This window comes from Oryzias latipes, chromosome 14 (assembly GCF_053564925.1).
Source record: "Oryzias latipes strain Hd-rR chromosome 14, Olatipes_Hd-rR_3.1".
In the NCBI taxonomy this organism is placed as follows: Eukaryota; Metazoa; Chordata; class Actinopteri; order Beloniformes; family Adrianichthyidae; genus Oryzias; species Oryzias latipes.
The window spans coordinates 11,835,327-11,852,865 of NC_136250.1; the positions used below are offsets into that span (position 1 = coordinate 11,835,327).

The window sequence follows — 17,539 nt, forward strand, 5'->3', positions numbered from 1 at the left end:
TTCGTTCATTGGACGACCCGCTCAACCACCTGAGCCACTGTCGCCCCTATGTTCACAACATCTTCGGAAATATAAAAGTCATCCGGCATAGAGTTTTGAGCCAAATGCCAGCTCGGACTAGGAAAATGAAGAGGTTCATGGATCTAGTCGTCTGTAAGTGGATGCATCAGAGTGGAGTGGAGCAGACCTGCCAATTGCAGCTTCTGTGTCACAGCTATGAGTTTTTTTCAACAGGATTTAGTTACTCAAAAATGCAATTATGTGCATAATTTTCTTTATATATTTTCTCCATCATCAGAATATACCCCAATAAACATACTAAAAATGACCAAAGATACTATTTTCATCGAAAGAGGTCTTTGAAACTATAATCCCTTTTTTACTCAACAAATTCATAAGAATATCTGTTATGCACAACTTCCATACATTTTTGCGAGCCTCTTATTAATTTTCTCACAAGTTTTACCATTATTGGCAATAAAACTATTAGTGGTAATTTGACATGCTAAGGTAATAATACAAGGTCATTGTTTCTGCAAGACTTACATTAAAGATTGATATTATTCCCAATCTAAAAAGGAATAAAAATGTATTGGGCCTAATGTCTCGCCTGATGAAAACTGACATTTAAACGTTATGTAAAACACTGTAAGATTCACTGAAGGGGCTGTTTCTACTCTTTTAATCAATATTCTCATCAGCATTGATCATAATGACAAAAGAGCACAGACACTAATGTTTTTACAAATGAATTACTTTAGTTGTAATTGCTGCAGTGATACATCATTTCTGTGTCAGACCTAAAAACACAGGGACAATGTGCCTCAGTGGCCATCAGAAAAAACAAAATTACATGGTAATAAATGCAAATTGCTGGTTGTAATTTTTCTACATTGCAGCCATGCCCAAAGGGCCAAATGTCTCATTCCTAAGCAGTAAGAGATTGTCATAATAACAGGTCACATGTGTGCAGCTGTGGCTTGATAGCAGGAATATAAGGGTGACTATTGTGACGCACAAAATAACAATTACAAAAACACAATATCTCCACATTCATATTCATTAAAGTCAAAGGCTTGGGGTTCATTTAGTTTATGTGAGATTGCAGACTAAATAATGGAAGACTATATTTAAAAAAACAAACAAAATTAAAATAATGTTTTGTAGGTATCTTCAGTAGCCACAAAGGAAATCATTTTTTAGTGTCTTCACTGATAAAACATCATTTAGAAAATACAAAAAAAAACAGAAAATTATTTGTATTAGACCACTCAAATGTTGGAGACTTTTTCTGCACACATTGTTGTTTACCAAAGTGTAATACACAAAGCCTATTTATTCAAAAAGTGAGTATAATTTTTTTGCAGTTGTCATAACATTGATTGAAAAATGTTTTTATATTAGAAATAATTTAAGCTGTGCTAATTACGAGCATTTGTTCAGCTGTTTTTAAGACTTTTACCATTCACTTGTTAGTATTCTTTTTCACAACAAAGCTGCAATTTTTCTTAAGAAGATGGAATGCACACAGACCAGTCTAGCATCCATGCTGTTTCAACTAATGCAGTTTCATTTTTTTTTTAACTTGTCCTAACAGCTGAGCAAACAGATGAGAGCTGAACGTCTCTTGTGTTGAACAGATTTTACTGTTACAATGGGTGTTATTCTGACACACAAGGAGTACATTTATGTAAACCCCTTCTGTATTTGTGGCTACAATTTATTTATTTTGATTATGTTAGCATACTTTTTTTTGTTGCACTGTAAGAAAAAGAAGTAGAGAGGGGTGATGGTAGAAATGAGGGGTAAGGGAACAATAGAAAGGGGAGAAAAAATGGGTTAAGGAAGTTGAAGGATGATTACAGAAGTAGGGGGGAGGGGTGGAATCATAAAACAACAAGTTGCTGGACGTTTATCATCATTACTGTCAGGTCTAGATGTTAGTCAAAAAGGGCGGGGCCTGTCCACACACACTTTCAAATGTTACAAACATACCTGTTGGGTCCAAAAATCTTCACATACAAACATATCAACATGTACACAATACAACTACAGCTCACATGCCCTATTAAGAAACATGTCCTGTGGGTGTCGCTGTTTTCATATTTTGCTGTCAATTATATATTGGTTGATGACCTGACCTCAGACAGGTGTGCGTGAGCCAGATGGAGAAATGGTTTTTGACCGCTTGTGTGGGAAATGAAGCAAAAGAGTAGTTAAATCCGTTCAGTAGTGTAAATAATAAAAGAAACAAAGCAATGCAAAGTTGATCGGAGTGAAAGACTCTTTTTCTTCGTCGTATGGGGAAACGACAGCCCGCTTGGCGTGTCAGTCAACTCTGGCGTCGCACATCTCAGTGTGTCAAAGGAGCTAGAACTTAGCTAAGCAGTTTCTAGGCCTTTTGCTCCTACACATGCACATACTTATGCATACAAACCAACACATTTTAGCATTTTAGTCCACACCGCATACGATTCGTGCAAAGGTGACCTGACACCTGTGCTCAGGTAAGTGTTTATGTTCTACTGAGGTAATTTATATAATGTAAAAAGAGGGAGAACGCCTGGCCACAACCACACCATGATCCTGGCCGAAGCAGCAGCGACAGCCAGGGAAATATCTTTTTCTGAGCTGAAATAACAGTTTTTTTTTTGGTTTAACTTTTCCATTGTTCACCTTTGTGCCTGTGTACAGGCCACTAATTCTGGGTGCATTGATACAACCTCATTCCAGGAGCGAGCACGCCTTTTTTGCTAATGTGAAAAAATCTTTGGTATGCAGAACCCTGTGCTTGTTTTTTTACTTTTGGAAAAGCAACTTAAAAAAGCGGACTCATCCAAACCATAGATATGCTCTTGCCTCAACCCTGTTAATGTTTTTGGTAAAATAAAAAAAATAAAAGTGTGAACTTCTTTTTCTTCTATGTGTTGAACCATCTGCAATCTAATTTATGCACACAGCACCTGAATATGCCTAAATAGGACAAAGGTGCTAAACAAATAAAACTGATATGTAATAGAACAAAACAGCCAATAGTGGCTCAAAAATGCAAGAAATAAAAACATAAACCTACCCTTTTATGCTTGTGGTGGCCAGGAAAAACCAGACTGATTGATTACTTTGTTATAGAAATGACCCTATAGATTTTTAAATCGTTGCGTACTCCAACTTTATTCATCAATGAATTCGGTTTAAAATAAACCATGGAATATTCAGAGGTCGTTCGTGTCATCTTTTATACTATAAAATCAATGCATCTTGTCAAGCCTTTTGACACCAATAACGTCAGAACCAGATTTGTAATTTTGGCCCATGGATTGCCTGTTCATTTAACACAATTGGTGTCACTGTTAACGACTTCCGTTGTGTTTGCCTATAAATCTTGCCAATTTATTTCCTTATCTGGAGCGTGTCTTTGTGTATGTTCACATGACTTGTGCCCAAACAGTCGTGTGTGTGCGCACACACACAACGGTATTCTGTGCTAATGGAAAATCTAATAGTGTTAGACAGGGATTAACAGATATAATTCAAAGCACTTGAAATAACAACTATCAGTAAGGTATCTTGCCTAGGGGGTTGGGGGGGTCCCTATTGTGACCCAGCAGTGAATACATTATTCATTAGCTCTACTCGCATGGCTGCTGGTGGCTATTTTATCAAATATGGCATGATGGGTTTTGATTGGCTGGGGAAAAATGACTATCTTGAATGTCTGTGCGTATCTTTTTTATTTTTCCATGTTTCCCCGTATCAATATTGCCTGCTTGGTGTCTGAAATGGCAGGGCGCATTAAAAAGTAAATCAATCTTGTTCCGTCAGCTATTTAGGGATGCTGCCTCCCCCACCCTCCCATGCACACTGTAATAACATCTGATAAGGATCAAATAGGTGGAGTCTATTGGACAGGAAAGTCGGCTCAGGTGTGCTGGAAAAGAGGAAGGAATAGTGAAACTGCCAGCAGAATTCAACAGATAACAGAACTGGTGAGTGTGTTTTGATATTTCTCCACTCTTCCTTTTGCTTAATGGATAACTGAAGCAGCTCGTTAAAAAAATTAAAAAACTTTTTGGGGAAATTAAAAAGGAAAATCCTGACAGTGCATCAAAATTTTTCAGCGTTCCTCTGTTAAATAACATTATCTGTATGCAGGTGTTATCATTACCCCCCTCTGTGTTTTGCTTGTTAAAACCTATAATCACATGTGTCATTTTATAAGTCATTTGTAATTGCATTTCAAGGCAATAACGTTATAATGTTTGTGTAGGAGTGTGGGAACTGGCTGCCGTTCATCATCCTGATTTGGTTATTTCCTGTTTCATCCAGCCCACAGCACGACGCAACTTTCTTCATCTGTACTGTTAGATAATCCGCAAAAAAAAGGAGATACATGTACGGAAAAAGGAAGGTGAAAGGCTGCGGGGAAAATGAGGACAGATGATCTGACAGGTGCTAGGCAACAACTAGACAGGTAGCAGATGTGCACCTACATCTACACTGTCTTTGCACAAAAGAAATGAGACGATAAGAAGCACAGCAGTGGGATTGTCTGAGCAAGGTGCTGAAATACCATCACGAGCCTGGGGGTGAATAGCTGCAAATGTGTGTGTGTGTGTCAGTGTTCACAAAAAGCGGTGAGTTTGTGACGGCCTCCACTCACTCCCCCTGCGGAGCCTGTGTCAGGTCGCTTTGTTGAGTAGATCTATTACAATGCCTGCCCTTTTTCCTGACATGTTTGCCCTGATAAATGTTAAACATCCAACATTATTCAGTAACTTCACATTGCATCGGTCTATTATATAATTATACTTTTACATGTATGAAGGGCAAATGTTTGGTAAAGGATTTGAATTTTAGAGTATAACATAAATTTGATCCAGCTGAACGAGTACATGTTTTTTGTCAGTAAATATCATAGCTAGTTTACAAATGCTTTTTTATAGCTGTGAAGCCAGGCGTGTGAGTAAATCTTATTACACTCGATTCTTTGTTTAACTTCTCGATTCATATTTTTCCTTATCAAAATAATTTAGGGATGCTGAAATTATTCCTCCCTTAAGCTGAGCAAGGGGCATTGGTTTTTTGGACTTTAATTTGCTCCAGAGTATAAGTTGCAGCATCCAAGAAATGTATAATAAAGAAGAAAAAGTTCACATATAGGTCTCACTGGAGTATAAGTCGCACTTTTGGGAGAAAGGTGTGATGCGCCTGAAATTTTTTTGCCAGGCCTAGAACAATTTTGCATTCACACTGAACGTGATTCAAGCATCAAATTTGCGTCCACTGCCTCTTTATTGGTGCATGTGAAAATCTATGCTCAGTGCTTGTCCAAAACTGAGTTAATAAACGATCAGATTCTCCTGCATGTGTGTTTTGGATGGTGCTTCTTCTGTGTTGCTGTGAGTAGAAAATGCTGATAGACGCATCTATAGCGCCTTCTATCGGTTGTTAGTGGGAAACAACCGCTAAAGGGCAACCGATTTTTAGTGGAAAAATAACAAACCTATGAGCCAATAATTATTACTTTTTTTTTAACAATTCATATGAGTCTCTCCTATAAGTTCCAACCCTGGCCAAACTCTGCAAAAAAATTCAACTCATACTCCGAAAACTATGGTAGATAAAAACCAAAAAACAACAACAGCCCAGGCGTTTACTTTGAAAAAAGAAACTGGCAAAAACACAGAAATTATTCATTCTTTATTAGTATTTTTGTTCATTTCTTTGAGAAGGATTTCTCTTTTTTAGAAAAAAAAGTTTCACAAGCATTATCAAAAGACTTTCAATCGTTTGCTTTCTTGTTACTTTATGTTTTTACACTCTACAATACATTTTACAATTCTAAAAATACATTTTACAATTGTTTACTCACTTAATTTACTCATTTATTGAATATTAAACAACTGTGATTATCAATACATTTAACATTTTACATTTGTCCAGGCCTTTGGGTTTTGTGTTTATTTTGTTTCTGGTTTGTATTTCTCCTAACTGTCACCAACTGATGACTGTCAGCTAATTGGAGCCAGCTGAACTTCTTGTACGGATCAACTGGGCTACTGTCAAATGGCTGGGGCTACCAAAGTACATTTTGGCTGAAGCAGCACTTCGAAAGAAACAGCATTTAGATGAATGCTTCTCTGTCTTGGGCTCAGCACTCTTGGCTGATTTCTTCTTTGAAGCAGATTAACAGTATGCTGAATTTGGATTTAGCTGTACATAACTATAAATTATGTCAGTAACTTAAACCCTGTGTTCTTATTTTGATATTTTCTTATTTTGATATTTTCTGATTCTAAATGTTTTTTGTGCGAACTGTTCTTCCTTTTGTCTTCTCTGCTATTGTGTTTCTCAGTTCAGTCACTATTCGTGGAACATAATATTCAACATTTGGTTGATATATGTATCATTCAGCTTTTAGAAGATTGATACATCAGAAAGTTTGCAATATTCAAGGCCAAAATCTTGTAAATTATTTTCTGTTACTGTTCGATAGTTGCCCAGAAACAGACTGGTGACCTGTCTAGGGTGGACCCTGCCTTTGTCCGACTCTAGCTGGGACAGGCCCCTGTGACCCCGACAAGGATATAACGGGTTAAGAAAATAGATGGATGTTTAATAGAATTTTAAAACTATATTTAAATGATTACGATAGTTGCCTGAATACTAGTAAGTTGCAAAATACCCCCCTGCTAGCTAATGACAGTTTACCTGATAAGTAGTGTGGTGCAACAACTAAAACAGCAACTGAGAACAAAATGTGTCTTAGTAAAGTAGAAACCCAGAATGCAAATGAGGATGTGCTCTGGGAAGTCAAACTAGCAATTCCAGTTGACTCTGCAACAAGTAACAATATGGGGCAGAAGTTTCCATCCACAATTTTCCGGTTCATGTACCGCCAATGTTTGAGAGCCTGAGTGATACTGCAGACTACACTTTGATGGACTAAGCATGGAGACATGGACTGTTATCTCTTTAAATGGGGAAAGAAGCTGAGCTTGTGCAGGAGACTGAGCAGTACTGGCTAGAGATGGCTGGGCAAGCCTCTATTGACAGTTTGGTCTCAAAAAACCCAATTCATTGAGAGCAGTTGGATCCTCTTCTATTCTGGAATGGCCCAGAATGGCCAGTAGATATATTCCTTTGTTGGATGTTGCAGGCTAGCATGTGTTTTCTCAAAGCCATTTGGCTCAGCTGACATGCATTAATGTTTACCCCAGTAAATGAGAGGGTCACGTCCCTAGGCCTCTGGGTCGGGGGCAGGTCTCTTGTTGTAGTTTCGTCTTACGAGCCAAACAATAGTACAGATTACCCCACCTTTTTTGATATGTAGAAGGGGTAAGAGACAATGGTTTGACTGGGAACCCTATTGATCTACTCAGAAATTTTTACTTTCACTTGGGCAATGACAGTGATATCTTAAATACCTTAAATGTTGCTCTGAAGGTTTTCTTCATACACAAGAAGACTTTAGTCTGAATTGAGAGTGTTTTCCATTTTCAGTACAACTGTTTGAAGCGGGCCTGTCGATCACCCAGGGTTGCTGCCAATCAAAAGGTGCTAGTTGAGTTGGCTCTCTTTCATATGCCTCCTAGATACCTCCCTGGAGTTGTTTTGAGGTAGGAGACCTCAGGAAAGGTTTAGGACGCTCTGGAGGAACCATGTCTCTCGGCTAGCCTTGGGGTCACCCTAGCAGTACTGCAGAACTGATGGAAGTTTTTGTGGGGAGGGAGGTCTGGGCATCTCTCTTGCCCCCATGACTCGACTCTGGATGAGCGGATAAAGATGGAATTTAAACATTTAATATGTTGCCTCGTGGAAGCAAATTAAATATCGTCAAATTAAAAATTAAACAGCCCCTTGTACATCACATAGTGTTAAAACTACTATGTCCTTTGGGCTTTTGCCTGTGCTGTAAAAGGTTATTTGGGCTATTTGGACTAAAAATCGGATGTTAGAAATTCAAGTTTGAATAACTTTTTCCTAGTAAAAGCAGCCGGTTAGAGTCCATTGTGGCAAAAGCAAGAACACAATGAATGTCCACTGAATAGATAGGAAAAAAGGGATTTTATAGGCAGTCGTAATAATGATAGTAATAACAAAAAAAACCTCCCTGTTTTATCAAATTAACTTGCAAAGTTTGTCCTTAACTTTTAGTGTTTTGTGCATACAAAAAGGCTTTTCGCACATTTGTCATGCTTTCCACCATTTGCCCTTTTTTATCTCTGCACTCAAACCACAAGCGTGTTTCAATCTGCAAAGCAGATATTTTTAGACTGGTAACTTTTTAGACTATTGTTCTGAATGTTTGACTGTTTTCAAATAAAAAATCTCAGAAAAAAAAGTGTACTTGTCCACAGCCTTATCTTTGTGTCTAGTTTTTTAAATTTATTGAATTTTATTCTTATAGCTTGAAGCAAATTCCACACCAATTAAACAGATGAGATGGAAATCAGAGAAACACATTATGCTGGCAGGCAATTGGCGAGTCAGGAAAGGTGAAATAGAAGAGAGAAAGGGAGTGGAGATGGGTGAAGGGAAGGAGGTGGAGGGCTGACTCAGTGTGTGATTGAGAGAAGCTGGAATGAGAGAAGAGAGGGCGGGCTTTGACTGAGGCAGTGTGCACACACCCTCTTCTCAGACCACAGTCTGAGTTAGACATTCAGGAGGCAGCATGTGTGAGAACGGGCTCTAATGTGTACAGACCGAAATGCTTCGCTGGAGTCCACGAGAAGTCTCGCAGATGCAAAGAAGTCTAGCCTTTCTCTTCAGTGGACGCATGTTGATTGTGTTTTAACCTTTACAGGGATTCAAGTGTCACTCTCACAGGAGGAATTAGGAACTTCATTAAAGGTGAGCACATAGTTTTTCTTCTTTTGAGATTGTATCTAGAGCTTTGTGATTAAGAGAAAGTATTAGAGAAGATTCTTGTGTAGACATTTACCCAATGTGTAGTAAGACTTTACACATTGAGGCTGTGAATGTGGTTGTAACTGCGACTTTTTCACTCTAACATTATGCTGTTAAGCATTTATTTGCTAATAAACTTCAGAAATTCGGAAATGTATGTACCATGTAACAGATTTGCGCCAAAAAAAGCCTCACAATTGTAATGTTCACCTGCCACTTTGCATGGGCCGGCATGTGAGTGTGTAGATGAAAGGAGTTTATCAATCATTAATGCTTTCATCTGGGACATTGCCTAGTTTCTGTCAGAGCTTGTTCAGTGTTAAGGAAAAACCTTAACAGCCCTCTGCACTGGCAGCACCTAACAATACCTTCTACTGAGAAAAATGGGCAATTCAAAATGAAAAAGACTGAAATACAATTTCCCATTGTATGATCTTTTCTCACATAAGACCTGGACAATTAAAGTTATTTTACTTAACATATGATTGCATCTTCTAAACTAATCAAGTGATAAACAGTTTTTGTTTGAAAAAAGATAGAGACCTGCTTTCCTGTGATTTGAAAATTGTGATCCAGGGAGAAGGATTTCTACAAAAAAGTGTAAATCCACCAAACTTATTTTACTTTGTCTGTGCATGTTGTGGTTTTGGGTTAATTGTGGCTACATCTTAGATAGAAGCTGGACAGAGGAAGGCCACATTGGTTCCTGCCACACTGGAACTGCAGATAGCCTTGAGGGACCCTAAAACTAGAGTTATACTGAAGAGCTAGCAAAAAAAAAAGGACTAAAGTAAAAGAGATTGGAACGAGACACAAGAAGTAAATCTTATGGGAAACAGCCTGAAGGATGACTTTTTTTTAAATGTCCTAAATAGTCTATGTGAAGCAAGTTTGTGTGTAAAATAAGACAAAAGTTAACTTCTTTCTGATCCCTTTTGTTCACGTATTTTTCTACAAAACATTTTCTTAACCCTTCCTATTTGCAAATGAATAAAATTAAACGAACAATGAATTCAGAAAACAGGGGGTGGTTTTCTTAATCTTTAATCCTTAATATTTTTATTTATCAGTTAAGAAAAAAATGTCCACTTGCTTTTGGCCCAGTGAGGAAACCTGAAAAGGTACATCGCACATGTTTCGGATTTGTTATTATAAGATCAGTGCAAGTTTCTGCAACTTTTGGTTTCAGTTTGGCTTTGCCTGCCAGACATGCAAGTGAAATATTCATCCTGCAAACTGTGAACAGACCTGGCATTCTGTGGCCAAAGATTGTTGGAATTTTTCTCTGTTTATGTGATAATTCTTTTTCATTGCTTGAGTTGTTGTGATGAAGGAGTTTAATATCGGCAGGGTATTTTGAAGAAGCGATCTGTGAAGGGATTATAGTGATGGATAAAAAGGGATGCTCCAGAGTGTCTATACACACTCTTTCTACACTAACAATTCTTTGATTGTTGTGAGCGGACGATATACCTTGACTGTTTGATCTTTACTTCTGAGTTTTGTGTAGAAATTTTAAAATGTGTATGGGTCTATGCATCCATGTGGTATGTACAGTTGGCTGATATTGTGTGTAACTGTAAAGGGGGATGGGGCTTTGTCAAATTAGCCTTGAGTTTTATGTGCGCTTCCACTACATACACTGACCCAGATTGATACTCTGCTCTCAAACTAAGTCAGCTCACCTGCAGGGCAGATGTGTGCTTTCCTTTTTTACCCTCATCCGACCTAACATGGTTACCAATGTCCAAACACTTAAAAGTCTCTTGGGAGGAGACTGAATTCACTTAAAAACATTCCCGATCCAATCCAAGGCTGAACCTATCCAGAGGAGGAGGGCAAAACAAAGTGGGGTTCCCCATGTCAGTGACTGAAACTCCTCTGACCTTGTGGCTGAGCAGACAAACAAACAACTGTAGGTTCAAGAAGCATGTGCGAGGCATGATAAAAGGATAATGTGATTAATAATGAAACGGATGAGCTCTCCTCACTCAAACCTTCTTCTTTACTATCTCCTCATTGTCTGTTTGCCTCTCTCATTTCTTAAATTTAGATTAATGTAGCCTCAGCTTTGCTTCTTACTATGTGCAATCAAGCGATATACATATTTGTGTTTGGGGATTTTTTTGTGTTTTTTATTTGCCTGACTGTATTCAGAAGACAAATATGAATAAAATTTGGTTTTGGGAGGAAAAATAGCTACCTGACATCTTTTTCTTTTTTCTTTTTTACGTCTAGGGATAGAAATTTTAAACCCAAACTGTTATTTCAACTTGATGGTTTAATATTTTGTATTATAAATGAAATATTTATATTCAGTAAAAACATTTTGAAACACTGTAAAATGAAAATGAACAGGAAGAATTACAAATTTATGCAAAAACAATTCAACTGAATTTACCTCAAATACTACAGTTTGTATATGTGTTTGATCTTAAAGCCTCACTCCAATCATCTTTTGATCTATTTTTAAAGCATTTCCAGTGGTCTTTTAATTATGATTTAGCAGTTTTTAGCCAAAATAAAGGACATTTGCAGCAGTAGTCCTTTAGAAATTCTCTGAGTTGTAGGCAAGACTAATAGCAATCTCACCCCCTTCCCCTCCTTTCCCTGTTTCTGAGAGCTCTCTATTTACACACTCTCCCGCTAGATTACAGTCCCTCACACCTCCAACCTAACATTACCGGTGCAACAAAAAATGGCAAACAATATTGCAGCCATCCAGTTGTTTTGAACCAGATAGAAACTCGGATGAGGACAATGAACATGGATCTATTTGTCTACTAGTAGATGCATCGGTATGGAGCAGAACAAAAAGCTCATAGCCTGCCGATTGTAGTTTCTGCGCAACAACAAGCTTTTTAAAATGACATTTTATCATCTGCTCCTGATTCACAACGCTTTGTAGAAAGAAATAATGAGAAATGCAATTTTAATCCGAATGTTCTTTGTATATCTCCTCCATCATCAGAAAAATGCCATAAGAACATGTTAAAAACACCAATCTTAGATGACCTTAGTCTTAGTTGACCTCAGTCTTTATGACATAAGTTGTTTTTTTATATAAAAGAATAGTTTAATTTGGTTAAAATATCACAAGAATTTATGATTGCAATAATTCTACTTGTGGGATCTCAGCATAATTTGGAAACAGTACAAGAGAGGTTTAATGAGTCCGTGTGAAAATGAAGTCCCTCTCATTTGTGGTTAAGCACGCCTGTTTGCAATGTCACCAGTCTGGTTGAGCTGGACTGCAGCAGTTAATGCAAGAGCGTTCCCTTAACACAAACCTCCTGAGAGCCGAGATATGAGGCAGAAGAAGCAAAAGGGGATGCCTCTAATTTGTGACGGGGTCCAGATGGGGGAGGGGTGTCTGAGAGCTGACATGAGCTGGCATGTGCCCTCACTCATTTCCTTCCTTTTGTCTGTTCTCTGCCTATTGATGATTCGGGTGTTTCTTCCTTCCTTCCTTCTTTCCACCCTCTTTTTCATTCACTCTTTTTTTTCCCTCCTTTTTTCTGGCGCCCGATCCCATTTTCTCCCTTCCGCTCTTGGTATGACATCTTTACCCCCCCCCCCCCCCTGTCATGTCTGCTCATTATCTCTGATCATTATTGTGTTCTGGTCAACTTCAGTTGTGGCTGCCAGCTGAAGAGGCCATAATGTTGCATACAGGATGTTGTATTTACATTTATTTCCACTAGCAGCTTCGTTGTGAAACACAAACAACAAAGGTGAACGGCCCTAATCTTCTCCACTCAGTGATCAATCCACACAGGATGTGAGCAGAGCAGACCTTAGCAAGCTGGAAGTGGAGGTCGGGGTAGGGGTACAGCAAGTCATTAACCCGTGCCCCCACTTAAGCCAACCTCCTGAGCCCACATGCTTTTTTTAAAAGCCTCTTTTACATGCATCCATGTATTTTAGTAATTCATGTAACCCTGGGGTTTTTGCCTGGTGTTTACTCAAAATTAGGAGATTGTGAAAATGTGTGTGCATCCTTGATCTAATGACTTACAATTGAGGGGGTTGCTTATGCCAATGCTGCTTTTCATCATTTATGCTATGTACACACCGGACATTCAAGAACGCACCGAATGTGGGTTCTTTCACATGCTTTTAGTAGACGGTGTTTACTTGGACTGTCATTGCCTGATACTAGTGCATGCTCCCACAGTTAGAAGAGGCTTGACGCGAAACGTCAGAAAGGTGCAAATGTCGCAATTCTTGCTCCACGCTTTTTCTTTCACAGATCTATTCTATCCTATAATTATGACCGGCCACAAATTGTAGTTATTGGCTCCAGTGGCGGTTTTTGATATGGGCGATGTGGGCGGTCGCCCAGGGCGGCACTTCGTGGGGGGCGGCATTTGCCGTGCCCGATGCGTGCGTTACGCACATATAGTGTTGTGCTACGATCGCACATATAGTGTTGTGCTACGATTGATGTCAACGATATTCAAAGAGGAAGCTTGCAACTTTTAATTTGAAATTGCTTCAGCTGCCGGCACTCAACACTTTTATTTTGATACATCAGACTGTTAAGAATGTCTTCATCCTATTTGCTCTTCACACTTATGGTGCAAAAAAAAAAAAAAAAAAAAACAAAAAAAAAAGATGAAATAACTCAGAGTGAAACAACGTAAAACAGGCACATGAAAAGGAATTGGGCAGAACAAACACCCATGCTCAACCAAATTTCGACAAAAGCAGGCAATGGGGATTATTTCCCACAATTCCTTGCTCTGACACGGCAGACCCGACACGCACGTGACCACCGCCTTCTGCTGCAAGACATTTGCGGCCACACCTCTTTGCGGCAGTCTTTGGAACATAAGTCAAAAAACTCGAGAGGGGGGCGCAACTCACCGGTGGCTGGCTGAATCACACTAACAGGTGTGAGGGGAGTCTTTTTCTATCTGACAATCAACTCTGAGCCGCAGCTGCGGCTCCCGTCATAGAGACGGAGCCGCGTGTGTCAGAGGGAAGGGGAGGGGGAGGGGGGATGAGCGCAGACCATTTTTTATGGATTGAGGTTTTTTGGAGGATTTCTACTGTTGGTGTTGCACAAAATTAGGGAAATGCCAAATATTTTTTGAATAATCCCACTGATGAGTTCTATGATTTAGTCTTTAATGTTTTATAAGACCTAAACATATCAATCACAATAAGTTTTTTTTTTTAGATCTAATCCCTCTGATATGTTTCACAAAGACACACACAGGACGTCACACATTAAGAAATTATTGCTAAAAATGAAGCAGGAGTCCAGCTCTAAAAAAAATGCTCTAAAAAATGATAAAAGAGCAACAAAAAAACGGAATTATTTGATTTGTAATTTCTTATTAATATTTCCAGGCTTTCTTTGTTTTGTTCAGAAGCATGTTCATATTTGTATAATTTTGACAGAATATATTTCTATGGAGAGCAAAATATTACAAGTTATTTAAGGTTTAACTTGTGTTCCTGTTTTTATTCATATTTATGTTCAAAAAGTTCAGTTTAAAAGGTTTAAAAGTTTAGCTTTAGTGTGTTCAGTAAATGTTTATCTTCTTCGGCCCAAAACCTTAAGCGTGTTTTTAACTTAGGCCCCCTGTGTGACTGAGTTTGACCCCCGCTGTAATACGAGGCTAGAAAAGTCATGCATTTTTTTTGTAAAATGGCTAAATAGAATATAAGGAACACAACAGGATGTTGTTGTCAAATTTTGCATGTGTGCGGGGGGGGGGGGGGGGGGGGCGCTGGTGGGGTTACTCGCCCAGGGAGTAAGTCAGTGTAGAACCGCCACTGATTGGCTCCTTCAAGATCCATTTTCAAATGGTTGATGTTTATTGCATAGGACGCTACCCACACGTCTCTACCAAAATCCGAGTCCCTGACTGGTCAAAGTTCAACTGGTTTAACTTTCAACACGCGTTCAACGCTCAATGTAGAGCCCAAAAATGGTTGTGGAAACTTGGGTAGCACAGACACACGTTTACATGGACTTTTAATTGACGGCGTTTGCTTGAAGACCAAGGGCTGTGTGAATGTAGCAGTAAAAGCAAATGGCATCAATTCGGACAAAGCTGATGGCTTGTCTCCAATTTGCTACATCAGGGGTTCAGTCCTTGGTATTGGCTTCTCTAGAAAATAAATTGGTATTTTCCATGAAATCAAGCTAAATGAATACTTGAATAAAACAAAGTGACATGTCATTCTAATTTGACATTGTGATAGAAGCTGAGTTGATGTGAAAATAAGGCTTGATGGAGGAAGGAAAATAAGCCCAACAGAAAACGGCTGTAAAGAATCTCAGGGTGAGAAAGTCATAGTTGTGTGTGTGGGAGAGATGCTAGGCAGGGTTTTATGAGAGGAAGAACAGAGGTGCAAAGAATCTTTTCAAAGATTTTCTTTATTCTTTGTTTGCATTGGGGGGATTTGACCTTTCTTAGATCTCCCTTTTCTATGCCTTAAAGTGATCTTGTCCCCTGCTGTTTAATAAGGTTTTTATTTCTATAGGTTATTAAGGAGAAGCAAAAAAATAAAAAAGCTTTTTAGCCTTTCTGTTCCTCATCCTTGTACTTACATAAAGAGATGCTGACTTAGTTGGCAGCTTAAAGCTCATAATCTAGTCACACTTTGCGCTCCTGCTTATTGACCTGGAAGAGATGCTGTGGGATACTGCAAGGTGGTCTGAAAGTGTTTGTTAGAGTGCAGATCTGTGTGAATATGTGCGTGTGTGGGTGACAAAAGCACGGATGAAGGCTTGCAGCAAAATTGTTTTGATTCTTTTGTTCCTTAGATTGGCTTTTTGTGGGGATTAGAAAAAAAAGTGAAGGTTCTATTAGGCTGCGTGCTTTTTGTTATTGTCCTGTGGTGGTGAGACACGTGAATGTGTGTTTGTAGGCAGCTTGTCTTTGTCGTCTCGCCTCAGGCCTGCACTCAGATACAAAAGTCGCGTGGAGCTAATACAGGTCACTAATGCACCAAGAGGGGGAGCTCAGTTAATTCTAGCCACTCAAATCCCAAACAATGAACTCCAGCTCGCTTTGGCACAAGAGATCAACTTAGAGAAAATGGACTCAATGACCTAAATTCAAATAGAACACTAAAGAGAAACCACAAACAAGAAGTGACATGCTGCCATGCTTGTCTCTTGTTGTGTTACTTGTCCCGTCTGACACTATTCTTCTTTACATTTCTTTTTATATTATTTTAAATGTTATCTAATTGCCACTATTTAACTGTACAAAAAGTTAAATAATGATAAAAGAGAGTGGGGTCAATTTTCTTATAAAACTGCACTAAATGGTACTGACAATTAATGAATTTGTTATATTGATTGTGTTTTTGGTATTGTACTGGATTATTTTAAAGACCCACTCCAATGCAAAACATAAAAAACATGTTCTTGTGGCATTGTTTATGGTGGAGGACACGTATTAAGAAAATTAAGCTTAAAATTGCATTCCTGAGTATTTCCTTATTCTAATTGTTGCGAATCAGGAGTAAAGGAAAAAGATACTGTCTGAAAAAGTCTGTAGCAGTGATGTAGGAGCTGCTTCAGTGCGCTCACTGCTCCATTCTGATGCACCTGCTTGCAGACAAGTCGATCTGTTGATGGCTTCGTTTTCCTTGTCTGAGCTCGCATCTGGCTCATAACTGTGAGGCTGGATAGCTCCAATGTTCCCTGCCATTTTTTGCAGTGGTAATGTTGGGTTGGGGTTGTGAGGGGCAGTAATCTAGCGGGAATGCAATGGGCCAGCAGTCCCATCCACAAATCAGAGGCGAATTTCTAAGGAAACTGCAGAAACTATGACTTAGAAAATGACACAAGTTTTTGGATTTTGTCTAAAAACATAATTAAAACATTAATGGGAATGCTTTGACGATAACGATTGGAGTGGGACTTTAAAAATAAAAGCTTTATTAAATAAAACCAAGTAAATTATTTCAATGAAACAAAAAAGTTTGTTTTTTAACTTTCTGACTTAATATTGGGGTGACTTGTTAAATACCAAAATGAACATTGACCTCTGTGGAACAGTAATTTAAAATTAAAGCCTGATAGTGGTCCTTTTTCTCTGTAAATACAGTATACCTTTTGTTCTACTCACTTGATGTTCTGCTTGAATGATTCAATTATTTTAAAATGTGCAGAAAATTGCTGCAGCATTTTGAAAATACTGTAAAATTGTCAAATCATAGATTTATGTTTGTATCAAAAGGAGGAGCACAGGGAGAGTGAGAGTATTTTATGAGAAATCCCTTCATAATCATCCGAATTGTGTCTTCTCTGCCTGGTCAAATATGTCTTGTAATTTTTCTGTCCTGACTATTAAATTTGCCTGTTTCTAGGTAAGTTGGGACAATCACAGCTGATATTAATGTCACTGTTGGTGGCGTTATGTGTTAAGACAGAGACCCATTTGTTTGTATGTCACATTCCTTCTAACCTTTTTTTTTTATAACCCCCCAGCTTACTGCAGTACTGTGACTTTTTTTTTATCTCCTTGGAGGGGGCTCTTTGTTTGAGATTACCGTTGTTGACTCAGGTGTCGGTATGCACCAAGATAACTTCCTCTTTCCACATCCCACACGTTCCCTCCCCCATCTCCCACCAGAGTTGCTGTGTGTTGCCCACTCC

General features: G+C 38.7%; 1 protein-coding gene across 2 annotated transcripts in view; it reads left to right on the plus strand.

The window, feature by feature from the left end:
- Nucleotides 1–8,571: 8,571 nt before the first annotated feature.
- The window catches only part of tiam1a (TIAM Rac1 associated GEF 1a), a 57,674-nt gene continuing 48,706 nt past the window's right edge, over nucleotides 8,572–17,539 (plus strand). The window contains exon 1 of one of the 2 annotated variants that reach the window (XM_011483332.4): nucleotides 8,572–8,853. The gene's annotated coding sequence lies outside the window, so the exon portion shown is untranslated. The remainder of the gene's footprint in view (nucleotides 8,854–17,539) is intronic. The other variant, XM_020708811.3, reaches the window with a different exon arrangement.